The 27,108-nt window shown below is 48.5% G+C and overlaps 1 protein-coding gene across 1 annotated transcript in view; it reads left to right on the top strand.

The window, feature by feature from the left end:
• LOC115465355 overlaps positions 1-27,108 on the top strand; it is a 281,729-nt gene that overhangs the window by 9,623 nt on the left and 244,998 nt on the right. The window lies entirely within an intron of this gene.

Here is a 27,108-nt window from a genome sequence, read left to right as displayed (position 1 = left end):
TTTTTCAGTTTTAACATTTTCAAGAGCTGAAGTTAAGGAATCTATTTTATTTACCAGTAAAGCCGTTTCTTGCGAAGTTTTTGTAACTGCAGCAGTAAGTTGTTGAATAGCTGACCAAATAGTTTGAAGAGTAACCGCTTGTGGAGCAACAAGCTCCGTGTCCGTACCATCTGCTTCCTAGGCTAGAACACCACCGTCTGAGGGCCTCTGGTCACCGACTTCCGGTTCCATCGTGTCCTCCTCACTCGTCCGAAGGATTGCAGGACAAAGCTGCGGATTAAGGTCCGGTGGGGACAGAGATGTCTCGACCCCTAAGGGAGATGTCGCTCCTTCGACAAGACCACAAGCAGGATCCCTCTCACCAGAATTTACCGGGGTGCTGGAGACGAAACGCAGAAGCGTTTGCTGACCGGGGGTAGGTATTCGGGCCGGCGGTAGTAGACCCTTTACCACCCCCTTTCTCTTAGTGTGCGGCATAATAGTAACAGAGAAGTAAAGCAACAGAGTTTCAGCTCAAGCGACTGCGAGGTCTCAAGCTTGAGCCGCCATCTTGGCTCCTCCCCCGGGACTCATGGAGATTTTTGGCTTTCACTCTAGTGGTGGTTGAAACAAAAACTAGAATTTATTGTAGCTGCAATGGTTGATGGGGCTTGGATGTGATTTCTAGGACCTTCCACTGCTTTGTCAGCTTTCCAATGAGCACAGGAAAGATAAGTTTCCCTATCTTCATCTGCTGGGATAACAACCTAATAGGTTAAGGCTAGTACAGCCAGACTAAAGGAAAGGAAATTAACAGGTATGACTAAATTTCAGTTGTATAAATTTTGGACAGCCTGGTACTACTTATTATTATTATTAGCATTTGGATAGCGCTACCAGATGCACGCAGCGCTGAACACCTGACATAGAGAGACAGTCCCTGCTCAAAAGAGCTTACAATCTAAATAACTTGTATAAGTTTTTTTTTTTTTGTAAAACTTGCCTATCTATATATTTATGTTCGTTGCCTTGTGTGGTGTTGGCTAGCCTCATGTCATTGCAGTAATGAGCAACCTGGTGCCTAAAAGCTCCATAGTGTAACCCTCTTTTTATCCCTGTTGGAATGTTTCCTCCTCTCAGGGCTATAGAAGCACCAGGAGATATGCTGCTTCCCCTCCCCACCACTGGAAGTGGTTTTATTATCTTGTGAATATTTGGTAAAAGTTTGCATCTTCATTAAATTTGTTTGTCACGGACTTGAAGGGGTGATGTTGCACGAATATCAACTGTCGTAGGCCTTTATTTGAGAACACCAAATAAGAGATGGCTGGATTTTGTGGTTCTATTTAAAACAGTTTTTCTTTTTTTTTTTTTTTTTACAATGAAGATCTGTGTAGGTTATAAATATGTCAAAATATGTATGTGTTTATAGAGGAAAAGCCTATAGTCCTGCTTCTTTTGTTAAAACACTGCAGTGAAAGTCTGTGGAAAATTTATATTTGGAGCAGTTATTGCTGGTATTACAGGAGACTTATATGCAAAAGTCAAGTAGCATTTGCTCTCTTCTTGTCTCTCTAGGTTTCTTCTGTCGGTTGGTGTTTTGAGTTCTAGGCCCTCTAGTTGTTAACGGGTTTGATTACTAAAATGTTCAGCAACTGGGTGTATAATGTCGGGGCTACAACAGGCCTGTAAATATTTTCCCTGGCATAAGCAGCTCCGATTTCCTGTGTTCTCTCTTGTGAATAATTTTTGGAATTTGGATTTTTTTTTTTAATTGAAGGTTGTTCCGCCTCCCCCCCCTTCCTCTGGGCCTTCTTTTGCAATAGCCTGTGTGTCTATACTTTTGGTAGCCCAGTTTTCTGATGCTCATAAAGATCTCTTTTACAAGCTACTTTGCTGCTTCTCCGCTTATCTGTAGCGGCCCCACATGGCCTGGTTATCTTGCAGAAACACACCCGGGTTGAGGAAAATGCTGAGCCTCTCTGCTTGCACTAGACGTGATCCGGAGAGAGTACTGAAGTTTTGTCAGGGGAACTAGTGGGATGTAAATCTGTCACTGGGCAACCATGATCCTGCCACTTTACCCGATATCACCTTGGGAGCAAAGCAAACAGCAGATGCTTTTTCTGTCAGACAGCACTATAGAAATTAGTAGTAGTGAACCAAACCCCACCCCGCCCTTCCCCCAAAGTAGTTGTACTTTTTTGTTGTTGTTAATGTGTTAAGTGTTGTGCTGGGGGGGGGGAGAAATCATTTTTCTAGTCTTGTTTGAGCTGTATCATGTTAACTTTTCACAAGCAGTAAGCTCTGAAGGGGTGGAGAAATTCATGCGTAGGAATCAAGAGAATGACCAGTTTTCCTGGTCGTAATGTTATCAATAGAAATCAAACAAAATAAAACGTGGAAAAGAAAATAAGATGATACCTTTTTTATTGGACATAACTTAATACATTTCTTGATTAGCTTTCGAAGGTTGCCCTTCTTCGTCAGATCGGAAATAAGCAAATGTGCTAGCTGACAGTGTATATAAGTGAAAACATTCAAGCATTACTATGACAGTAAAATAGATACCATTGGAGATTCTACATGGAATGTTGCTACTCTTGGAGATTCTACATGGAATGTTGCTATTCCACTAGCAACATTCCATGTAGAAGGCTGCGCAGGCTTCTGTTTCTGTGAGTCTGACGTCCTGCACGTACGTGCAGGACGTCAGACTCACAGAAGCAGAAGCCTGCGCGGCCACATTGGTGATCTACAAGGGCCGACTTCTACATGGAATGTTGCTAGTGGAATAGCAAGATTCCATGTAGAATCAATAGAAATCAAACAAAATAAAACATGGAAAAGAAAATAAGATGATACCTTTTTTATTGGACATAACTTAATACATTTCTTGATTAGCTTTCGAAGGTTGCCCTTCTTCGTCAGATCGGAAAGAAGCAAATGTGCTAGCTGACAGTGTATATAAGTGAAAACATTCAAGCATTACTATGACAGTAAAATAGATACCATTGGAGATTCTACATGGAATGTTGCTACTCTTGGAGATTCTACATGGAATGTTGCTATTCCACTAGCAACATTCCATGTAGAAGGCTGCGCAGGCTTCTGTTTCTGTGAGTCTGACGTCCTGCACGTACGTGCAGGACGTCAGACTCACAGAAGCAGAAGCCTGCGCGGCCACATTGGTGATCTACAAGGGCCGACTTCTACATGGAATGTTGCTAGTGGAATAGCAAGATTCCATGTAGAATCAATAGAAATCAAACAAAATAAAACATGGAAAAGAAAATAAGATGATACCTTTTTTATTGGACTAACGTAATACATTTTTTGATTAGCTTTCGAAGGTTGCCCTTCTTCGTCAGATCGGAAATAAGCAAATGTGCTAGCTGACAGTGTATATAAGTGAAAACATTCAAGCATTACTATGACAGTAAAATAGATACTATTGGAGATTCTACATGGAATGTTGCTATTCCACTAGCAACATTCCATGTAGAAGGCTGCGCAGGCTTCTGTTTCTGTGAGTCTGACGTCCTGCACATACGTGCAGGACGTCAGACTCACAGAAGCAGAAGCCTGCGCGGCCACATCGGTGATCTACAAGGGCCGACTTCTACATGGAATGTTGCTAGTGGAATAGCAACATTCCATGTAGAATCAATAGAAATCAAACAAAATAAAACATGGAAAGAAAATAAGATGATACCTTTTTTATTGGACATAACTTAATACATTTCTTGATTAGCTTTCGAAGGTTGCCCTTCTTCCTCAGATCGGAAATAAGCAAATGTGCTAGCTGACAGTGTATATAAGTGAAAACATTCAAGCATTACTATGACAGTAAAATAGATACCATTGGAGATTCTACATGGAATGTTGCTACTATTGGAGATTCTACATGGAATGTTGCTACTATTTGAGTTTCTGTTGCTACTCTTGGAGATTCTACATGGAATGTTGCTATTCCACTAGCAACATTCCATGTAGAAGCCTGCGCGGCCACATCGGTGATCTACAAGGGCCGACTTCTACATGGAATGTTGCTAGTGGAATAGCAACATTCCATGTAGAATCAATAGAAATCAAACAAAATAAAACATGGAAAAGAAAATAAGACGATACCTTTTTTATTGGACATAACTTAATACATTTCTTGATTAGCTTTCGAAGGTTGCCCTTCTTCCTCAGATCGGAAATAAGCAAATGTGCTAGATGACAGTGTATATAAGTGAAAACATTCAAGCATTACTATGACAGTCTGACAGGGTGGGAGGATGGGGGTGGGTCAGAGGTATGCATGGGGACATCAAAGCATATCATTGATATTCTAACAGGATGGGTGTGGATAGGTGAGGGGTGGGGTGATCAACAGAGACATACAGCTTTATGGTTTACTAGTAAAAAAGGCCCGTTTCGTACAGAAATGAAACGGGCGCTAGCAAAGTTTTCCTCGGAGTGTGTATGTTTGAGAGAGTGAGTGTGTGAGAGAGAGTGAATGTGCGCGTGTGTGTGTGTGACAGAGGGAGAGTGAGACTGGGTGCGAGTGTGTGTGTGAGAATGAGAGTATGTGCCAGGGTCTCCCCCGTCTCCCAGTTGCAGGGGGGATTCCCCCCTCCCTCCCAGTTCCAGGGGGGTTCCCCCCGTCCCTTTCTCCCAGTTGCAGGGTCTGTCTGTGTCCCCTCTCCTTTTGTCCTCAATTTAAAAACGACAATGTGAAGCAGCAGCTCCTAGGTTTGCTTGTTTGTGAGTGTATAGCAATGACGGCTGCGTGGGGGAGTTGAAACAGAGATTAACCAATGGGCTTCCTTGCTTACCGTACACTTGCTTGGGTCACTTCCACTCCTGTGTATTAAACGTCCTGAAGCATGTCATAGGTTTGCTTCTTTTGTTTTCAGTGAATGGGATGACGGCTGCGCTGGAGTCGTAGCCAGTGGTGTTTCCTCCCCCCCCCCCCCCGGCCGCCCGCTTGCTCGCTTCCGAGTCGCCAGTGGTTCTCGACCCCGAGCCGTCACCCGCCTCCTCCACATTGGACACTGGCCACAGCCATTTGCTCGCCGTGTTGCCGCCCTCCCTCTTCGTCCTGTGCGAGAGTGTGAACCTGACCTCTCTGCTCTGGTCCCCCTGACGATCCCACTCTCCCCCCCAGGTCTCCAGCCCCCCCAACCCCTCCAGCAAATGGTCCCTGGTGGTCCAGTGGGCGTCGACCAAGCCCTCCCCCTCCAGTGACAGGGGGGCTGGAGGTCCGCTGGACCACCGGTCCCCCTCCCCCACCTTGGTTGGAGGAGGGACGCAGCCTGTCTCCCTCCTCTTCCTTCGACGCCACAAAATGGCAAAGCCCAGTGCGTTCTGGGATGCGCTGGGCGGGGCTACACACCATATAATAGCGCCTCGCTATTTTAGAGCGCTGTTTGGAACAGCTCGGGGCTTTTGATCATCTGCCTGCTAGTGTCTATCCTTCAGCCTTAACTATCCTGTCTCTTTCCTCATTTTAACCACCCCCCCCCCCCCCCATTTGCTCCAGACACTTGTGGTCAGTGCCATCTCAGAACAGCTATTCTCTTGTCTCATAGAACCCCATGACTCCTGCTCTGTCTCCGGAGAGTAGTGCGGGAATTTGAGCAACTCTTAGCTCAAACTTGCAAAAAGCCGCATGGTTGAGGCAGAAAACTGAACAACTGATATGGATAATGAATATAGGGGGTAGTTCTATAATATAAGCATTAACAGTTACACGGCCAACACACACGTAAGTGTTTAGTACTGGCATTTATACGTGTGACTTGACAATTCCACCTAAGTGCTGTTCTGTAAATTCGTGCTTATTTCATATATTTGCAAGAGGTGTACACATGGGAGGGTCTTCCACATATATGCTATCACTTGCACCTCTTCTAGTGCTGGTATAATGCTTGCATCTAGTTTTTTTTGTTGTTGTGCATGTGTATATATGTAGCTATGATGATGATCTATAGAAATCTATAGGCACTTATGTTCCTGTATATGATAGGTTCCTACCAGGCGCTGTCTATACCCTGCTGTATATCAGATCTTGTAGAACCAGTAGTAAGACTGGAGAAAATGGGGGAAGACTCAGGGGGGCCACCATTAGGGTTGATGAGAGCTACCATTGACCCCTGGGTCTTGCAATGAAGAGCACAGTTATGGTTGGTGGAGCCAGAGGTATTGGTCACACCCTTCTATGGCATAGACAGCTATATACAAGGGGAACCGTCTACTAACCAGATGGTCCAGCTCTAGGAGAGATATTTAAACTGGAAATGTGCTGGTGGTTCCAACTATTTAGAGGAAACATCAGAATTTAGAAGCTACATCCAGAAGAAAATGCAAACTGAAGCTGGTATATTTAATTTCCTGTTTAAAAACAAAACACTGTAACAAGCTAATTCTCAGTTACTCATTGGCAGAAAGTACAGTCAGGGCCAGTGGAAGGGTATTGGGCACCCTAGGCCAACCTTGAGCTTTGCACCCTCTTAAGTTACATTTCAGGCCTGTAACTCGTCTCCCCTCCCTCAGCAGTCATGGTCATCCCACAGCAACCTTATACAAATGAATAATCGGACATCAGTTTTATTAAATATTAAACTTTAATTCCTTCCAAGAAGCTGCTACCTTAGACCTAGGCTTGTCTGATGGTCAAGGTGGACTTCGAATTCCCTCCATAAAGCTGCTGCCTTAGACCTAGGCTGTCTGTTGGTCAAGGCAGACTTTGAATTCCCTCCAAGAAGCTGCTACCTTAGACCTAGGCTTGTGTGATGGTCAAAGCGGACTTCGAATTCCCTCCATAAAGCTGCTACCTTAGAACTAGGCTTGTGTGATGGTCAAAGCGACCCTGAATTCACTATCTAGGGCTTTCCAATATTCAGAAATGTATAGAAAGTTGCCTACCTGCTTAAAACAGAAATTGGGGACTTAACAGCTAGTACAAAATGTTGCAGTTAAATTTACTGTATTTCCGGTGCCAGAATATTTAATAGTGCAACTCCAGTTCTTAAAAACGGAACACTGGCTGCCAGTTGAATATCGTATAGTTTACAAGATTTAAATTTTTGGTAGATGGTAACCTAGAGTGGTGTATTCTACTAGTTCTGTCGCATTATTTGATTCCTTACTCTCTGCCTCACGTGCACTTGCTCTGCTCAATAAAGCCAGTTAAGTTATTCATCTTTTCGACATGTTTTTCTGGATATCTTCCAGGATTCTATATTTAGAACCATGGAATAGTTTTCCTTTACCCTTACGATTAGAAAGATCACACCAGACGTTTAAGATCGCTCTCAAAACACATTTATTTTGGAAAGCTGTTGACAACTAACTTTCCTTCCACTGAATCCTTTGGAGTCGATATATGGCCACAGTGATTGAGACACGGGAGCACTGAGCAAGGGCGTTTGTTTCTTCTCTTATTGCATTGTATTTCAGTCTTTGAGTTTTATGTCTGTTATATTGTACTTTGCCTTGATGGCCTGTCTCGTAAGGTAGAATATCAAGTAAATGTGAACCTTGATACCACAAAGGTAGAAGTCCTTACTTTCCTACGCATAAGGAACACCTGCTTTCTATTTTTCTCAACACGGTCACATTGGAGGAATTAACTTGCGTTGTTGTCTGTGTAGAGTGGTGAATCCTTTGCGAAGGATCAGAAGAATTAAATGTTCTGCATAATCCTCCTCGTGTCTGATGTAGGCTACAACTTAGGAGCTAGAAAACTGATGAAAACTCTGGCCAGACTGGAAAAACTAGGAGCACAGCAAATGCACATGCCGATTCTTAGGCTTTTGTAAACTCTTTACAGGGGAAAAACCTTTTACCTTCCCTGGAGATCTCTGTTCACATGCCAAGGGTCTCCAGGCTCAAACTACAGTGGCCTAAAGGAGTATACTCATTGCAAAAACAAGACATTGAGTAGTTAAGGGCACTTTAACCTTGGGGACTATATTATGATGAACTGCTAAATCCATCTCAATGCCCTTTCTCCTTCTGCAGTAATACCGTTGACTCCGGGTCATTTCTTCCTTTACTATTTTTTCATCTCTTAAGACCTTCTCATCCTGTTGTAACATCAGTGGTGTTCCTTGGTTGGCTGGCACCCGGAACAGATCACTGCTGCACACCCTCCCCCGGGTGCTGCGTCCCTCTCCCCCCCCCCCCCCCCCCGGGTTCATTGCCTCTTACCTTCTGGAGCACTCGGAGCATCTGTCAGTTCCTCTGGTTCCCTGCTCCCTCTGTCCCGGAACAGGAAGTAACATCAGAGGGAGCAGGGAACCTGCCGACAGCCACACGGCTTCTCCCTGCACCCAGGACGGACCGCTCCCACCTTCCCGCCCTCGGTACACCACTTTGTAACATTCTGATGCCTGTTTCCTAATACTGTTTTTCAATAGTAAACCCAGTATGGATTTATGGTCCTAATCTGAACTGGGTTGCTGTTGTAGATTAGATAATCTTAGTTTGATGCCTCCAGGGCCACTACCAGACTGAGTCTGGCCTTGGGTATGAGTGGTAGTGGAAGAGTGAAGTCATCAAAGGCCAGAACCCCCTGGGACAAAATAACCTGTTGCAGAAGATGCATATGAGCCCTCGCCCAGTCACCACCTCTAGAGTAGCTGCTGTAGAGCCCAGGAGCTGCAAGTAGTCCCAGACTGTGGGCTTCAGAAGCTCACACAACCGGCATTTCTGCACCCGCAGCTTCTCCACCCACTTGTCTAGGAAAAACACCTTTCCCCAAATCATGTTGAAGCACACTCCCAGGTACTCCAGAACCTGAGATGGAAGCATATGATTCCTGTGACGATTGATGACCCAGACCAGGGACCAAGGGGGAGATAACCTGATCGGTGGCTTGGCTGCCCTCTGCTGCTGAGTCAGCCAGTCATCCAGGTATGGGTGAATCTGAACCCCTGGTACTGAAGAAGTGTATGGTGCTGTAGCAGGCCAAAGGGGCAAGGATCAAAACTGAAAATACTTGCCCAGCACACAGAAGCGCAGATATTGCCTGTGAAGATCACAGTGGGGATATGTAGATAAGCCTCTGTTAGGTCCAGGGAAGTTGGGAACTCCCTTAGCCGCACAGATTATATGACTGAGCGCAATGTTTCCATCCGAAGTGTTGGACCCTGAGACAAGCTGTTATAGAACAGTGTGTTAAGTCTGTAAAACTGTCTTAATTATTCCTGAAGTGTATTTTTCTAGTTGACCAGCAGGTGGTGCATGTTTGTTTCGAAGCTGCTGTAGAACCAAGGCTGTTTTTCTTTGTTTAAGTCTTTTTGGAAAGACAGTCTGCAGTATACTTTTAAAATGTTGTCTGGGTTCTGATTGGCTCAGGAGTTAATTTCCTTTGGAGAGTACTGGCTTTTGCTCATCTTACCAGAAAGAAAAGAGAGACAGATCTCTTTGCTGATCTTCCTAGGTATTTTATGGAAAGTAAACAAATGTTTAGTTAGTGTTATAGTTGATCCATATTTCAGTTACCTGTTGTTTTCTGATTGCACATTTTTTGTTCATTGTTCAATTTTTAAGACAATAAACAAGTTACTGTTTATTATTTCTTTGTCTGGACTGATAAAGAATTCTGGTGGTTTGTGCGTTGGGTCTGTGAGTGCTTTCTGTGAACTGTGGGACCACTGGGAGTGTGGCCCCAGTAACCTAGAAATCACTGGGGATAATATGAGAGCGGGAGACTCTCTCAGAAGCAGTTGGAACCTAGTCTGTGGGAGGAGGGTGCTAGTGTAGATCACAGGCGGCAGGTTCAGACGGACCTGAGCTGTGCTGGGGATAAGTTGCCGCAGGGTAACCCCCAGGCGGGTGGCTAGGAGTTTCGTAACACATCCATTGACCCCTTTGAGGCCCAAGATGGGACAGAAGGAGGCACCTTTCTTCAGGACCATGAACTATATGGAGTATCATCCCAGTCCACGTTCCACTGGAGGCACAGACTCCACTGCCCTGAGAGCACACTGCTTCTGCAAGGTGGAAGCGACCGCCTGTTTCAGAGGTTCCAAACAGTGATGCTGACTAAAGAAGAAAAGACAATTATCAGGTAAGACATAATTTCTCCTTCAGTTTTAAAGGTGTCTCCCCCCCCCCCCCCCCCCCCATGCAGTTCAGATTTCTTAAGGTCTCCTGCATTCAGAGGCAGCACACTGAGTTCCATTTGTTTCATGTTGACATATTGGAGCTAGGGTTTTTCACAAAATGTGACTTTAGACGCAAGTGCTGAAATATTGCTGTAAAATTGTACGAAAGGCAAGTGAACCTTTGTATAAGACAGTGGCGTAGCTACATGGGGCCTGGGGGGACCTGGGCCCCCATAGATTTGGCCCTGCCCCCCCTGCCGACGACCCTCTCGACCCCCCCCCCCCCTCCCGCCGCCAACCCGCCGTTGCCTACCTTTGCTGGCGGGGGACCCCAACCCCCCGCCAGCCGAGGTCCTTCTCGCAGAAGCATTTTGCAAGGAGGACCTTGGCTGGTGGGAGGTTGGGGTCTCCCGTCAACAAAGGTAGGCGGCGGGAGGGGGTTCGAGCGGGTCATCGGTGGGGGCGGGGAGAGCAAAGTTGGTGGTGGCGGGGTCGACCGTGATGGGCGGGAGGTGTCGGCGGCAATGGTGGGGGGGTGGTTGGCGGCAATGGGGGGGGGGGGTCGGCGGGGCCGGGGGGGCTAAAATGTGCCCCCTCACCTCAGGCTCAGAACGAAGCCCCCCCCTCCTGCTGAAGTCTGGCTACGCCCCTGGCATAAGATCCTTCACGCAATCTGTTCCAGAATCCTCATTGAAAATTAATTGGATTTAAAAAGTGGGCAAACTGCAGTTGGAACTAAATCGGGCGTGATCACATGAACCCCACGGAGACTTCAAACAGTTCTGATTTTCATGGTAGCCCTTATATATTGTTTTCACCTTGAACTTGGATGGTATGCATGCAAAAATATCACTTTCACAAAATCACTGGCCATGTGCATTTGACGTTTGCAAATGGTGTTTAACAGCTTGTCTTTGCCCTTACAATTTTCACTGAATTGAGTCGTATGAGGGTTTCTCCGAGGACAAGCAGGCTGCTTGTTCTCACTGATGGGTGACGTCCACGGCAGCCCCTCCAATCGGAAACTTCTCTAGCAAAGTCCTTTGCTAGTCCTCGCGCGCACCGCGCATGCGCGGCCGTCTTCCCGCCTGAAACCGGCTCGAGCCGGCCAGTCTTCTTTTGTCCGCACTCGGTACGGTCGTGTTTCGCCGTGTCGAGCCCCGGAAAGTCGACCTCGCGCGTCCAAAGTTATTTTTGACGTGTTTTTTCTTCGGAAAAGTCTTTTAAAGTGTCGGGAAGTGCTCCGGTTTTCGTGTTACCCTTCCCGTACTTCCAGCTTTTTGCCCCGATAAGTTTTCTTTCGTCGTCGGGGTAGGCCTCTTTCGGCCTCGGTCGAGATTTTCTCCCTTTAAATCTTTTGGTGCTCTTTTTCCGTCATTTCGGACTTTGATTTCGCCGGCGTGATTTTTCCGCCCATGACATCGAAGCCTTCCAGCGGCTTCAAGAAGTGCACCCAGTGCGCCCGGGTTATCTCGCTCACTGATCGACACTCGTCGTGTCTTCAGTGTCTGGGGGCCGAGCACCGCCCTCAGAACTGTAGTCTGTGTTCCCTGCTTCAAAGGCGGACTCAGGTAGCGAGATTAGCCCAGTGGAACGTGTTGTTCTCGGGCTCTTCGTCGGCATCGGCACCGGGATCTTCGAGTGCATCGACGTCGTCAGCGTCCAGACCATCTTCCTCGGCCGCCCCTGCATCGAGTGCATCGAGGCATCGGGCCTCTGCATCGGCGCCGAGACATCGGATAGCTGCATCGACGTCGGTGGTACCGGGACCTCGTCTGCTGATGTCGTCGGACGGTGGTGCATCGTCAGGAGTGCAGGTGAGGGCTGTCCATTCCCCTGCTGGTGGCGGTGAGCCTTCGGGTGGGTCTCCTCCTACCCTGAGGGCTCCTGCGGTACAGCCCCCCCGAGACCGACCTCCTTCGGCCTCGGCCCCGAGGAAGCGACGGCTGGATTCTACGTCCTCCTCGTCGGTGCCGGGGAGCTCCGGTGACATGCTTCGGAAGAAATCGAAGAAGCATCGACACCGGTCGCCTCCCCGCGTCGGCATCGAGAGCTCTGGGTCGCCGAGGGAGTCGGCACCCAGCAGGCATCGGCACCGAGAGGACCGCTCACCCTCTGTTCAGGAGGTGTCGATGCGCTCCACTCTGGACAGCCCGGAACAGCCTCCTCGCCCGGAACAGGTTCTGACGTCGACGCCTGCATCGACCTCTTTGCCTTTCTCTGCAGCCGCTCTGAACGAGAGCCTCCGGGCCGTTCTCCCAGAGATTCTGGGAGAGCTGTTGCGCTCTACCCCTCCGGTACCGGCGGTGCTTGCGCCTCCGGTACCGTCGAGCGTGGCGCCGGCTGGCCCATTGCCCGGGGTGAGGTCCCCGACGTCGGTACCGCGTGCGGTGCCGACTGCGGCCACCTCCCAGGAGGGCTCCCCGACTACGTCGGCGGAGGGAGCTTCGCCGATGCGGGCGAGGGAGTCTACCTCTCGACGCCCCCATCGTGGACGTGGCTCCACCGAGTCGAGCCGGGCGAGGTTGCAGACACAGGTTCGTGAACTTGTGTCTGACACCGAGGGTGAGGCCTCGTGGGAGGAAGAGGAAGACCCCAGATATTTCTCTGACGAGGAGTCTGAGGGTCTTCCTTCTGATCCCACTCCCTCTCCTGAAAGACAGCTTTCTCCTCCTGAGAGTCTGTCTTTCGCTTCCTTTGTCCGGGAGATGTCTACGGCCATCCCCTTCCCGGTGGTTGTGGAGGACGAGCCCAGGGCTGAAATGTTTGAGCTCCTGGACTATCCTTCTCCACCTAAGGAAGCGTCCACTGTTCCCTTGCACCATGTCCTCAAAAAGACATTGCTTGCGAACTGGACAAAACTTCTAACTAATCCCCACATCCCCAAGAAGATCGAGTCCCAGTACCGGATCCATGGGGACCCAGATCTGATGCGCACCCAGTTGCCTCATGATTCTGGAGTTGTGGATCTGGCCCTAAAGAAGGCTAAGAGTTCTAGAGAGCATGCTTCGGCGCCCCCGGGCAAAGACTCTAGAACCTTAGACTCCTTTGGGAGGAAGGCCTACCATTCCTCTATGCTCGTGGCCAAATCCAGTCTTACCAGCTCTACACGAGCATACACATGCGGAACAATGTGCGGCAGTTGGCGGGCTTGGTTGATGCTCTCCCCCCCGAGCAGGCCAAGCCTTTTCAGGAGGTGGTCAGGCAGCTGAAGGCGTGCAGAAAATTCCTGGCCAGAGGGGTGTATGACACCTTTGATGTTGCGTCCAGGGCCGCTGCTCAAGGTGTGGTGATGCGCAGGCTCTCATGGCTGCGTGCCGCCGACCTGGAGAATAGACTCCAGCAGCGGATTGCGGACTCGCCTTGCGGACAACATTTTTGGAGAGAAAGTCGAGCAGGTGGTAGAGTCTCTCCACCAGCGGGACACCGCATTCGACAAGTTCTCCCGCCGGCAGCCTTCAGCATCTACCTCTACAGGTAGAAGATTTTTCGGGGGAAGGAAGACTGTTCCCTACTCTTCTGGTAAGCGTAGGTACAATCCTCCTTCTCGACAGCCTGCGGCCCAGGCTAAGCCCCAGCGCGCTCGCTCTCGTCAACAGCGTGCGCCTCAGCCAGGCCCCTCGGCTCCCCAGCAAAAGCAAGGGGCGAGCTTTTGACTGGCTCCAGCAGAGCATAGCCGGCATCCAAGTGTCAGTGCCGGGCGACCTACCAGTCGGGGGGAGGTTGAAAGTTTTTCACCAAAGGTGGCCTCTCATAACCTCCGACCAGTGGGTTCTTCAAATAGTCCGGCAGGGATACACCCTCAATTTGGCCTCAAAACCTCCAAATTGCCCACCGGGAGCTCAGTCTTACAGCTTCCAGCACAAGCAGGTACTTGCAGAGGAACTCTCCGCCCTTCTCAGCGCCAATGCGGTCGAGCCCGTGCCATCCGGGCAAGAAGGGCTGGGATTCTATTCCAGGTACTTCCTTGTGGAAAAGAAAACAGGGGGGATGCGTCCCATCCTAGACCTAAGGGCCCTGAACAAATATCTCGTAAAAGAAAAGTTCAGGATGCTTTCCCTGGGCACCCTTCTCCCCATGATTCAGCAAAACGATTGGCTATGCTCTCTGGACTTGAAGGATGCCTACACACACATCCCGATACTGCCAGCTCACAGGCAGTATCTACGATTTCAGCTGGGCACACGTCACTTCCAGTACTGTGTGCTGCCCTTTGGGCTCGCCTCTGCGCCCAGGGTGTTCACAAAGTGCCTGGCTGTGGTAGCAGCGGCACTTCGCAGGCTGGGGGTGCACGTGTTCCCATATCTCGACGATTGGCTGGGGAAGAACACATCCGAGGCAGGAGCCCTGCAGTCCATGCAGATGACTATTCGCCTCCTGGAGCTACTGGGGTTTGTGATAAATTATCCAAAGTCCCATCTTCTCCCAGTGCAGAAACTCGAATTCATAGGAGCTCTGCTGGATTCTCGGACGGCTCGCGCCTATCTCCCAGAGACGAGGGCCAGCAACTTGTTGTCCCTCGTCTCGCGGGTGCGAGCGTCCCAGCAGATCACAGCTCGGCAGATGTTGAGATTGCTGGGCCACATGGCCTCCACAGTTCATGTGACTCCCATGGCCCGTCTTCACATGAGATCTGCTCAATGGACCCTAGCCTCCCAGTGGTATCAGGCTGCTGGGGGTCTAGAAGACGTGATCCACCTGTCCACGAGTTTTCTCGAATCCCTGTATTGGTGGACAATCTGGTCCAATTTGACTCTGGGACGTCCTTTCCAAATTCCTCAGCCACAAAAAGTGCTGACAACGGATGCGTCTCTCCTGGGATGGGGAGCTCATGTCGATGGGCTTCACACCCAAGGAAGCTGGTCCCTCCAGGAACGCGGTCTACAGATCAATCTCCTGGAGTTGCGAGCGATCTGGAACGCTCTGAAGGCTTTCAGAGATCGGCTGTCCCATCAAATTATCCAAATTCAGACAGACAACCAGGTTGCCATGTACTATGTCAACAAGCAGGGGGGCACCGGATCTCGCCCCCTGTGTCAGGAAGCCGTCAGCATGTGGCTCTGGGATCGCCGTCCCGGCATGGTGCTCCAAGCCACATATCTGGCAGGCGTAAACAACAGTCTGGCCGACAGACTGAGCCGGATTATGCAACCTCACGAGTGGTCGCTCAACTCCAGAGTGGTGCGCCAGATCTTCCAAGCGTGGGGCACCCCCTTCCCTTGGTGGATCTCTTCGCATCTCGAGTGAACCACAAAGTCCCTCAGTTCTGTTCCAGGCTTCAGGCCCCCGGCAGACTGGCATCGGATGCCTTCCTCCTGGATTGGGGGGAGGGCCTGCTGTATGCTTATCCTCCCATTCCTCTGGTGGGGAAGACTTTGTTGAAACTCAAGCAAGACCGAGGCACCATGATTCTGATTGCTCCTTTTTGGCCGCGTCAGATCTGGTTCCCTCTTCTTCTGGAGTTATCCTCAGAAGAACCGTGGAGATTGTAGTGTTTTCCGACCCTCATCACGCAGGACGAAGGGGCTCTTCTGCATCCCAGCCTCCGGTCCCTGGCTCTCACGGCCTGGATGTTGAGAGCGTAGACTTTGCCTCTTTGGGTCTGTCAGAGGGTGTCTCCCGCGTCTTGCTTCCAGGAAAGATTCCACTAAGAGGAGTTACTTCTTTCTGTGGAGGAGGTTTGCCGTCTGGTGTGACAGCAAGGCCCTAGCTCCTCGCTCTTGTCCTACACAGACCCTGCTTGAATACCTTCTGCACTTGTCTGAGTCTGGTCTCAAGACCAACTCTGTAAGAGTTCACCTTAGCGCAATCAGTGCATACCATTACCATGTGGAAGGTAAGCCGATCTCAGGACAGCCTTTAGTTGTTCGCTTCATGAGAGGTTTGCTTTTGTCAAAGCCCCCTGTCAAGCCTCCTACAGTGTCATGGGATCTCAATGTCGTTCTCACCCAGCTGATGAAACCTCCTTTTGAGCCACTGAATTCCTGCCATCTGAAGTACTTGACCTGGAAGGTCATTTTCTTGGTGGCAGTTACTTCAGCTCGTAGAGTCAGTGAGCTTCAGGCCCTGGTAGCCCAGGCCCCTTACACCAAATTTCATCATAACAGAGTAGTCCTCCGCACTCACCCTAAGTTCTTGCCAAAGGTCGTGTCGGAGTTCCATCTGAACCAGTCAATTGTCTTGCCAACATTCTTTCCCCGTCCTCATTCCTGCCCTGCTGAACGTCAGCTGCACACATTGGACTGCAAGAGAGCATTGGCCTTCTATCTGGAGCGGACACAGCCCCACAGACAGTCCGCCCAATTGTTTGTTTCTTTTGATCCCAATAGGAGGGGAGTGGCTGTAGGGAAACGCACCATATCCAATTGGCTAGCAGATTGCATTTCCTTCACTTACGCCCAGGCGGGGCTGGCTCTTGAGGGTCATGTCACGGCTCATAATGTTAGAGCCATGGCTGCGTCGGTAGCCCACTTGAAGTCAGCCTCCATTGAAGAAATTTGCAAAGCTGCGACGTGGTCATCTGTCCACACATTCACATCTCATTACTGCCTGCAGCAGGATACCCGACGCGACAGTCGGTTCGGGCAGTCAGTTCTTCAGAACCTGTTTGGGCTTTAGGATCCAACTCCACCCCCCGAGGGCCCTGTTTGTTCTGTTCCAGGCTGCACTCTCAGTTAGTTGGTAAATTTTTTAGGTCAATCTCAGTTATGTCCTCGCCGTTGCGAGGCCCAATTGACCATGGTTGTTGTTTTGAGTGAGCCTGGGGGCTAGGGATACCCCATCAGTGAGAACAAGCAGCCTGCTTGTCCTCGGAGAAAGCGAATGCTACATACCTGAAGAAGGTATTCTCCGAGGACAGCAGGCTGATTGTTCTCACAAACCCGCCCGCCTCCCCTTTGGAGTTGTGTCTTCCCTTGAAGTGTATTGTCTTGCTACATACTGGACTGGCCGGCTCGAGCCGGTTTCGGGCGGGAAGACGGCCGCGCATGCGCGGTGCGCGCGGGCGCGCGAGGACTAGCAAAGGACTTTGCTAGAGAAGTTTCCGATTGGAGGGGCTACCGTGGACGTCACCCATCAGTGAGAACAATCAGCCTGCTGTCCTCGGAGAATACCTTCTACAGGTATGTAGCATTCACTTTATCTGAGCTCATTCTGTTGGTCCTATAATTGGATGATCAAAAGGCTGCTGCAGAGAAGGTGTGCTAGAACTGCTGGCCAATCTGGAGACTGCATTTCCTGTTCTGTGTGCCTGCCTGTGCGTTGGGAGGACTCCAGTTTATTAGGAGATTATCCTGGTGTTGTCTTGCCAGAACAGGCTGTGCGGTCTTTGTCATCATTTTCTGTGTTTCCATCTGGTATGAAACCAGAGAAACTAAAATCTCCTGGATCAGAGGGAAGGACTCCTCTGCTCCGTGAGTTGTTGAGGGCAGAGGACTTACCCTGGCCAAGCATAATGTCTGGTCTTATTCCAGACTTTGTCTGCTGTTACCGATGAAGTAGCTCAACATTTGAACACTGCATAATTCAAAAGCCTGGGCAAATCTTTCAGCTGGTTGCAGTAGCCAGACAGTAAAAGTGCATTTCTGAGTCTGACTGCACACATGGAAAGAATAAAAATCAGACTAGTAAAAGTTTTGATGAGGGGAAGAACTTGTCCTCTCCTGGATTCAAGTCTAACTTTGGCTTAGGGCAGCAATTCCCAAACCAGTCAGGTTTTCAGGATATCCATAATGACTATCCATGAGAGATTTGCATGCACTGTCTCCTCTGCATGCAAATCTCTCTCTGTGATTAGTCATTCTGAGTATCCTGAAAACCTGACTGGCTGGGGTGCCTGCAGGGCAAGGTTTGGGAACCACTGGTTTAGATTAGCTTTGAATGAATCCCTAATCAGCTTTGCAATTGGAAAACTATATTCAAGTTGTAGTTTAAACTCTGCAGTGATTTTCCACAGATTCTCTCCAGTTCTTTGGAAAGCAGCCTCCAGTATTCAGTGTAAACAGTACTCCAAAATGTGAAGCAACAACTCATTTTAATGCAAACACCCATCAAAAAAATTCACACTGAAAAACCAGATCCTTCTGGACTGGAAGTTGATCCTGTTTAAACTAAACTGAACATTTTGCAACTGGTAGAGAGGCAAGCCTGCATGAAATGTACTACCTCCTGTTGAGGGTTTGCTGTGTTAAGTTGGACTAATGACAATGCATTGGGGTTTGGTAGGGGAGTAAGAATAACAGCCTTTTTCAACTTTTAGAGAAGCTAGTTTAATTTTCAGAGGATGCTTAGAACCTGCATGCGCATCTGGAAGAATTCTTCGGAGCAGAATTTTTTTTTTCTAGTTATCACTGTTTTTATCGTTTTCATAGTAGAGTAAGCCTTTGATGTAAAGGCATATCAACAAATCCAGAGTGTCATCTTAAGAGGAATGTTAAACCTGGTCTAGGCCTGTTATGTCCAGTAGAACCCACTTCAGATCTCATACTGTTCTCTTGCATTATTAATTTCCAGATGTGAAAAATGGATTTCAGTATTTTGAGTAGAGGAGTGTAGTAGCCGTGTTAGTCCACTCTTAAGGTTATCAGTAGAAATCAAACAAAATAAAACATGGAAAAGAAAATAAGATGATACCGTTTTTATTGGACATAACTTAATACATTTCTTGATTAGCTTTCGAAGGTTGCCCTTCTTCGTCAGATCGGAAATAAGCAAATGTGCTAGCTGACAGTGTATATAAGTGAAAACATTCAAGCATTACTATGACAGTCTGATAGGGTGGGAGGATGGGGGTGGGTAGGAGGTATGCACGGGGACATCAAAGCATATCATTGATATTCTAACAGGATGGGTGTGGATATTTTGAGTGCAACTAGCATATGGTATTATCTGTCATAAGTTTTGACACGAAAATATGGCAAAACATGCTCGAGCTGAATTATGAAGAATAGCAAGTCATTCCTTACTTGAAGATTCAGAAATATTTCAAGCGTTTGATACTTTCAGATAACATTGTCCATACTATTTGAGGATGACTTGAAGCTGTTGAGCTCCTGTGATCCTTATTTGACACTACATCTGAGTAGTGAGGTGCTGCTCACTACTACTACTTGACATTTCTAAAGCGCTACTAGGGTTACGCAGCGCTGTACAATTTAACATAGAAGGACAGTCCCTGCTCAAGGAGCTTACAATCTAAAGGACAAATGTACAGTCAGTCAAATAGGGACAGTCAAATTGGGGCAGTCTAGATTTCTTGAAAGGTATAAAGGTTAGGTGCCGAAAGCAACATTGAAGAGGTGGGCTTTGAGCAAAGCTCAGATGACAAGATGATGTTTTGGTCTGAATAAATGTACAAAGCCAACCTTCCATAATGGCAAACTGAAAACCATATCTCTCGCGGATGATTGTGGTATAAAAGAGCTTGAGCAAGAAGGTGTATGTGAATATTTAGGAATGGAAGAAGCCTCAGTGTAGTTTGCCTGCCTACCATTTTTTTTTGGTTTGGGGGGGGGGGGGGGGGGGGAGAGTGGGAAGGTAAGGAAGCCATATTGGCAGCAGGCACAGGGAGACCAATTCAGCATTGTTAAGATGGGGGCAATTCAAAACAAGTCACCAAAATGGTGCCTGATCTACGCTATAAGCCATACACAGAAACCTGAAGGATCTAAGGTGTGTCCTCTAGAAGAAGGAGAGATGATGCAAGCATTCAGACGTCCAGCAGTTAAGCACAAGAATGAAGCATTTTCCATGGAATGAGAAGCTCAAAACAAGGGGTCATCGTGTGAAGCAAAAATGATGGAAACTTAATTTTATTTTTTCATATTCTTCACGGAGAGGGTTAAGACAGCTAGAATAGACTTCAAGCAGGGACCAAATAGCAGCAAAGTTAAAGCATGCATGCAGGGCCCAAATAGCAGCAAAGTTAAAGCATGCATGCAGGGCCAGTCTTAGCAAGTGCGGGGCCCTATGCAGACCAATTTGGTGGGGCCCCATCCTAGCCCCACCCCACCGTAGCCCCGCCCCCACCCTAGCTCCACCCCATTGATAAAATTATTCCATTTTTAGAACATTTTTTATTTATGAAATTTCAAATAAAGACAAATGAAGCTAAACTTGTACAAAAAACTGATTGAAATAATAAGCACAATGCTATCATGAAACCTCCCCTCCCCAGAAATTATTCAGTTCAAGTCCACTACAATTAGTAGTTCCAATTCTCATAACAAAGGAGAATAAAGGAAAAATATTAAGAAAAGATTCAGTACTTTCAAATTCCCCTATTACTCTGTAACCCATATATGCAATAAAATAAAAATGAAATGAAAAGATATACAATAAAATTAAGTGATATGTAAAATATAATGTACAATATAAAAACATATAGACCACCAAGGTATTAAAATTGTTTTAAAATATATACCACAACTCTCTGACTCAAGAAGACTCCGACTCTGTCATCCATAATTGTCTGACAACACACAGAAAAAAAATAAGTAAAAAAAAAAAAAGTCACAATTAATACCTTATACACCAATATACCAGCCATACGGAAAATGCAGATTATCAACAATATGAAGCTAGCAAGGGATCATAATATCACAATTCTCATGTAGAGCCACAAAACACCCTTTTAGAGATAGAGTGTCATGATTTAGGCTCTACACCCTTTCCGATGTTTGGTGCCACCTTAGTAAGGCCAACACACAATCTCTCCACTGCAAAACACTATACACAAACGTGTGCAAAAACACACTCATAACCTTAACAAACCATAAACAGCACTAATTCCAAGGACAGGACGAGCTACAACCTTATGCGTGGCGTGGAAAGGCAACTGTAATTACACCGGGCTCTAAAACACCAGTGCACAACCTAGTGAAAAAAAACAAACAAAAAGGGCTGCAAACTATACGCTAGCAGAATACTGTACCTTCCTTGATCACACCTGAAAAACACATGAATGCAAAATACTGAACTGGAAAGTTACCTCAAGAAGTCAGACTCAGTATGTAGCAATACTACAAAAATTAAAACTTACATGAAAAATATCACAGATGCACATTTCCAAAAACTAACATATTCCAATTAATAAATCCTGAATAAAATAGTTTTTTCTACCTTTGTTGTCTGGTGACTTTGTTTTTCTGATCATGCTGGCTCAGTATCCGATTGTGCTGCTATCTGTCCTCTTAACTCCGTTTCCAGGGCTTCCTTTCCATTTATTTCTTTACTTTCTGCCTTTCTTCTTCATTTCTTGCCCTACATCCGTAAGTAAAAGCTGGGTCCTCCACAGACTTGACTGTCCAGTGGATCCAGCTTCTGCCTATTTTCTATATCCATGTGCACTTTATCTCCTCTCTTCCTTTTCCCTCACCTCATCTCCTTCCTCACTCTTCCCTCGCCTCCATCCATGTCCAGCATTTCTTCTCTCTCCTCCATCCACCCATGTCCAGCGACCCTCCTGTCCCCCCTGCCATCCATCTATGTCCAGCAACCCCCCCTGCCCCCTCTGTCCTCCCCTGCCATCCACCTATGTCCAGAGACCCCCTCCCCTCCATCCACCCATGTCCAGCGACCCTCCTGTCCTCCCTGCCCGCCCCTGCCATCCATCTATGTCCAGAAACCCCCTCCCCTGCTATCCACCCATGTCCAGCGACCCTCCTGTCCCCCCTGCCATCCATGTCCAGCAACCCCCCCTGTCCCCTATGCCCTCCCCTGCCATCCACCTATGTCTAGAAACCCCCTCCCCTGCCACCCACCCATGTCCAGCGCCCCTCCTGTCCTCCCTGCCCGCCCCTGCCATCCACCTATGTCCAGAAACCCCCTCCCCTGCCATCCACCCATGTCCAGCGACCCTCCTGTCCCTCCTGCCATCCATGTCCAGCAACCCCCCCGTCCCCTATGCTCTCCCCTGCCATCCACCCATGTCCAGCGACCCTCCTGTGCCTCCTGCCCTCCCCTGCCATCCACCTATGTCCAGAAACCCCCTCCCCTGCCATCCACCCATGTCCAGTGACCCTCCTGTGCCCCCTGCCCTCCCCCTATGTCCAGAAGCCCTCCTCCCCTACATCCACCCCATGTCCAGCAACCCCCCTGTCCCCTATGCTCTCCCCTGCCATCCACCCATGTCCAGCGACCCTCCTGTGCCCCCTGCCCTCCCCTGCCATCCACCTATGTCCAGAAACCCCCTCCCCTGCCATCCACCCATGTCCAGCGACCCTCCTGTCCCCCCTGCCATCCATGTCCAGCAACCCCCCTGTCCCCTATGCCCTCCCCTACATCCACCCCATGTCCAGTGACCCTCCTGCCCCCCTTGCCAACTGCCATCCACCTATGTCCAGTAACCCCCCTGTCCCGCGAGTCTCCTCGTTCCCCTGCTGCTCTCCCTCCCTCCAGCCACCTGAGACATCGTCCCGTCTGACCCCCCCTCCCCGACCCGCCAAATGACCCTCTTCTTTCGCCCGCACCTCAACTGACCCGACCCAGCATTTAAAAAAACCTTCAAGTGGCGGTGCCGGTGCCTCGCGTCTGAGGGCAGAAAACTCGCTTCGTCGTTGGCCGGCCTTCCCTCAAGTCCCGCCCTCTGATGTAACTTCCGCAAGGGCGGGACTTGAGGGAAGGCCGGCCAACGACGAAGCGAGTTTTCTGCCCTCAGACACGAGGCACCGGCACCGCCGCTTGAAGGTTTTTTTAAATGCTGGGTCGGGTCAGTTGAGGTGCGGGCGAAAGAAGAGGGTCGTTTGGCGGGTCGGGGAGGGGGGGGGGGTCAGACGGGAGATGTCTCAGGTGGCTGGAGGGAGGGAGAGCAGCAGGGGAACGAGGAGACTCGCGACGTGGGTGGAGGGCAGACGAGCGTGGTCGGCGAGGCAGAGGCGAGGCACGCCGCGCGGGGCCCCCTTAGGCGCGGGGCCTTATGCGGCCGCCTCGGTCGCCTCTGCCTAAGACCGGCCCTGCATGCATGGGGCAGACACACAAGGAATTTTGGTAGCAGAAGAAGGGAGATAGAAAAACTATTGATTGAACTATGGTAGTGTAGACTGGGTGTTTCAAATGGTTATCAGCATATTCTTTTGTTTTTGTGATTTCAAGTTGATAAGGCACAATATGTATTTATTTATATCATTTATATCCCTCAGTTTCCCACTGCTGGCAGGCTCAATGTGGCTTACAACATTTAGTAAACAAACAGTAAAGTACAATAAATTGAAAGTGATATGGGTGGCATAAAGGTACAGGGTTACGAGAAAGTAGTTAAGTTCATAAGGTCTTTATAGGAGTTGAAGTCCAGGAATCATGGAGGCAGGACGGGATCTGTAGGGTAAGCTTGCCCAAATAAGTAGGTCTTGAGAGACTTCCTGAAAGTCAGATGATCTTGAACTGTTTTTACAGATTTAGGCAATGCATTCCACAAATGAGTGCTGATATAGGAAAAGGTGGTTTTATACTTGAGACCAGAACACGCAGGGTAATAGAGGCTTAAGTATGAACGAGAAGATCTAAATGAATTCCTTGGTGGCAAGTTGACCAGGGCATCCATGTATACTGGAGCTGCTCCGTAGATGATCTTTTATGGACTAGGGTGCAAATTTTAAAAGTTATTCGCTCCTGTACAGGAAGCCAGTGTAATTTTTCATGAAGTGGTCTGAAACTTTTGAACTTTGATGCACCAAAGATTAGTCGAGCCGCTGTGTTTTGGGCAGTTTGTAGTTTTTTTGAGAAGTAGGTCTCTGCACCCTGCGTATATGCCATTACAGTAATCGATTCGGCTTAAGACTAGTGATTGGGCTAAATTACAAAATACTTCTCTTGGGAAATAAGGCTTTAATCGTTTTCGTTTCCAGAGAGAGAAGAATACTTTCTTGGTGGTTGAGTTGGTATGATCCAACAGTGTTAAGTTTCGGTCAACAATGACTCCCAGTATTCGTAGACTCTCAGAGATGGGCAGGGCAAGGCCAGGTGCGTTTAAGGTAGCAGGTTTGAATCAGTTAAAGGGAGAGGAAAGGATAAGGCAAGAAGTCTTCTCAATAGAAACATGATTGCAGATGAGGGCCAAATGGCCCATTCAGTCCGCCCTTCCTTAGTACCTACTAACTCTTCCTCCTTTTCCTGAGTGATCCCACGTGCCTGTCCCAAGCTTTCTTAAATTCCAACACAGTCCTTGTCTTCACGACCTCCACCGGGAGGCCATTCCATGCATCCATCAACTTTTCCATGAAAGAGTATTTTCTTAGATTCTTCCTAAGCCTATTTCCTCTTTACTTCATACTATGCCCTCTCATTCCAGGGTTTTCCTTCATTTCAAAAAGGTTCACCTCCTGTAAATTGCTGGGGCCTATTCCGTTTAATATATTTGTGGGAGATATTGCTGAAGGGTTGGAAGGAAAGGTGTGCCTTTTTGCGGGTGACACGAAAATAGGCAATAGAGTGGATACCCTGGAGGGAGTAGAAACAATAAGAAAGGATCTCTGAACCTTAGAAGAATGGTTGAGGGTCTAGCAGTTAAAATTTAATGCCAAGAAGTGTAGAGTGATGCACTTGCGGTGTGGATACCTGAAAAAGAGATACCGGATAGTTGGGGAGAGATTAGTAAGCTTGACTCAGGAGAGAGACCTTGGGGTGTTGGTGTCAGATGATCTGAAGGTGAAGAAACAATGCGACAAAGCAACGGCCGTGCTAGAAGGATGCTAGGCTGCGTAGAGAGGGTCATAACCAGCAGAAGAAAGGAGGTGTTGATGCCCCTCTACAAGTCGTTGGTGAGGCCCCACTTGGAGTATTGTGTTCAGTTTTGGAGGCCGGATCGTGCTAAAGATGGAAGCTAAGAAAAGCTATGAAAATGGTATGGGATTTGCGTTGCAAACCGTACGAGGAGAGACTTGCTGACCTGAACATGTATACCTTGGAGGAAAGGAGAAACAGGGGTGACATGATACAGACGTTCAAATACCCTGTTTCCCCTAAAGTAAGACATCCCCTGAAAATAAGACCTAGTAGAGGTTTTCCTGAATTGGTAGATATAAGGCCTCCCCCGAAAGTAAGACCTAGCAAATTTTTGTTTGAAAGCAGGGCCACCGAGAGCTGGACAAGGCCGCCCCCGGACCGCCCCCCCCCCCCACCCGAGGTCGCCAGGCCCCCCCTCCACCGCTCCTGGAACTAACCTTAAACACCTCCTTTCACCTTCGCAGTAAGCAGCAGCAGGGCAGACCTCTCCTTCCTTCCGTGTCCCGCCCTCGCGGACGTTACGTCAGGCGAGGGCAGGACACGGAAGGAAGGAGTTGCCTGCCCTGCTGCTGTGAAGGTGAAAGGAGGCGTTTAAGGTTAGTTCCGGGAGCGACGGAGGGCGGGCGGGCCAACCCCGATGTTTCCCCGAAAAATAAGACAGCCCCTGAAAATAAGACCTAGCACATTTTGGGGGGCAAAAATTAATATAAGACAGTGTCTTATTTTCGGGGAAACACGGTATGTATTAATCCGCAAACGAACCTTTTCCGGAGACAGGAAAGTGGTAGAACTAGAGGACATGAATTGAGGTCGAAGGGGGGGCAGACTCGGGACTAATGTCAGGAAGTATTTTTTCATGGAGAGGGTGGTGGATATGTGGAATGCCCTCCCGCGGGAGGTGGTGGAGATGAAAACGGTAGTGGAGTTCAAACATGCATGGGATAAACACAAAGGAATCCTGGTTAGAAGGAATGGATCCACGGGATCTTAGTGGAGATTGGGTGGCGATGCCGGTAAGTGGAAACAAAACGGGAGCTGGGCAGACTTCTACGGTCTACTCCCTGATCGTAACTGAATAGATACGGATGGGCTGGAGTGTAAATTTTAAGGGGCTTCGACGCTGGTTTCAGAACTTAGTACAAGAACAGTACTGGGCAGACTTCTACAGTCTGCCCTGAGAAAGCAAAGGACAAATCAAACTCTGGTATGCATATAAAGTATCGCATACTATGTAAAATGAGTTTATCTTGTTGGGCAGACTGGATGGACTGTACAGGTCTTTATCTGCCGTCATTTACTATATTACTTGGAGCACTCCTCCACTTCACAGTTAATGCTTTACTGGCAGAAATCTCCTTTTGGTCGGCCTTAGTTTCTTGAACCCATCCAGGACACTCCCCCTCTTTTCATGGGTCCCACATTATCTCCAACAACATTTTATTAACTATAAACTCCTCCCCTACTGTCGTTCAACAACCAAGAACATTTCCCCCAGCACTTTCCCACAAACACTTCCCTTGGGCTGGGCTTAACATTCTCCATTACCAACCAACTTCCCTCCCCCTAGGGCTGGTGGAACGCAGTAAGCAGGGTATACGTGGCAGGGGAGGCGCCTGGAACTGCCGATGCTTACCTGTTGTACTCCACTGGCTTTAGCCCTCCCAAGCTGCTCTGTGCTTTGAAATACTTAGCAGAGCGGGAGCATCTTTTTTTCACTCCTGCAGGAATCATACAAATGCACTTCCCCTCAAGCAGTAACATTTCATATAACGCTACTTGCACCGATCCCGAAGCCTTCCCTCTGTCAAGTTCAGCCCCTGTGGTGGCAGGAAGTTATGACAGCAGGAGGGAAGGGGAGCCGAACTCAGCAGAGAGAAGGCTTCGGGACTGGGAGTGCTGTAGTAAACACTGCTGTGTGGACCCTGTGGAAGGATGCGTTTGCAGGAAGCGGGGAGGTGGTGTTGAACAAGGTGTGTTGCGAGTTGGGGGGGGGGGGATGTCGGACTGGAGGTCAGTGGAGTCAGGGTAAGGTTACCATATGGCTCCAGAAAAAGGAGGACGGATTGAGCCAGCCGGGTTTTACTTCCATTGCTTTCCATTGAAAGCAATGGAAGTAAAACCCAGCTGGTTCAATTACTTCCATTGAAAGCAATTGCTTTCCATTGAAAGCAATGGAAGTAAAACCCGGCTGGCTCAATCCGTCCTCCTTTTTCTGGAGCCATATGGTAACCCTAAGTCAGGGTGGGAGATGTTTTACTGGAGGAGCGGTTAAGGCAGAGTTTTGGCCAAGGATGTTGGATTGAGAACA

This window comes from Microcaecilia unicolor, chromosome 3, assembly GCF_901765095.1.
Source record: "Microcaecilia unicolor chromosome 3, aMicUni1.1, whole genome shotgun sequence".
NCBI lineage: Eukaryota > Metazoa > Chordata > Amphibia > Gymnophiona > Siphonopidae > Microcaecilia > Microcaecilia unicolor.
The sequence above is the reverse complement of the archived record's forward strand: the minus strand, read 5'-3'. Positions and strand labels throughout refer to the sequence as shown.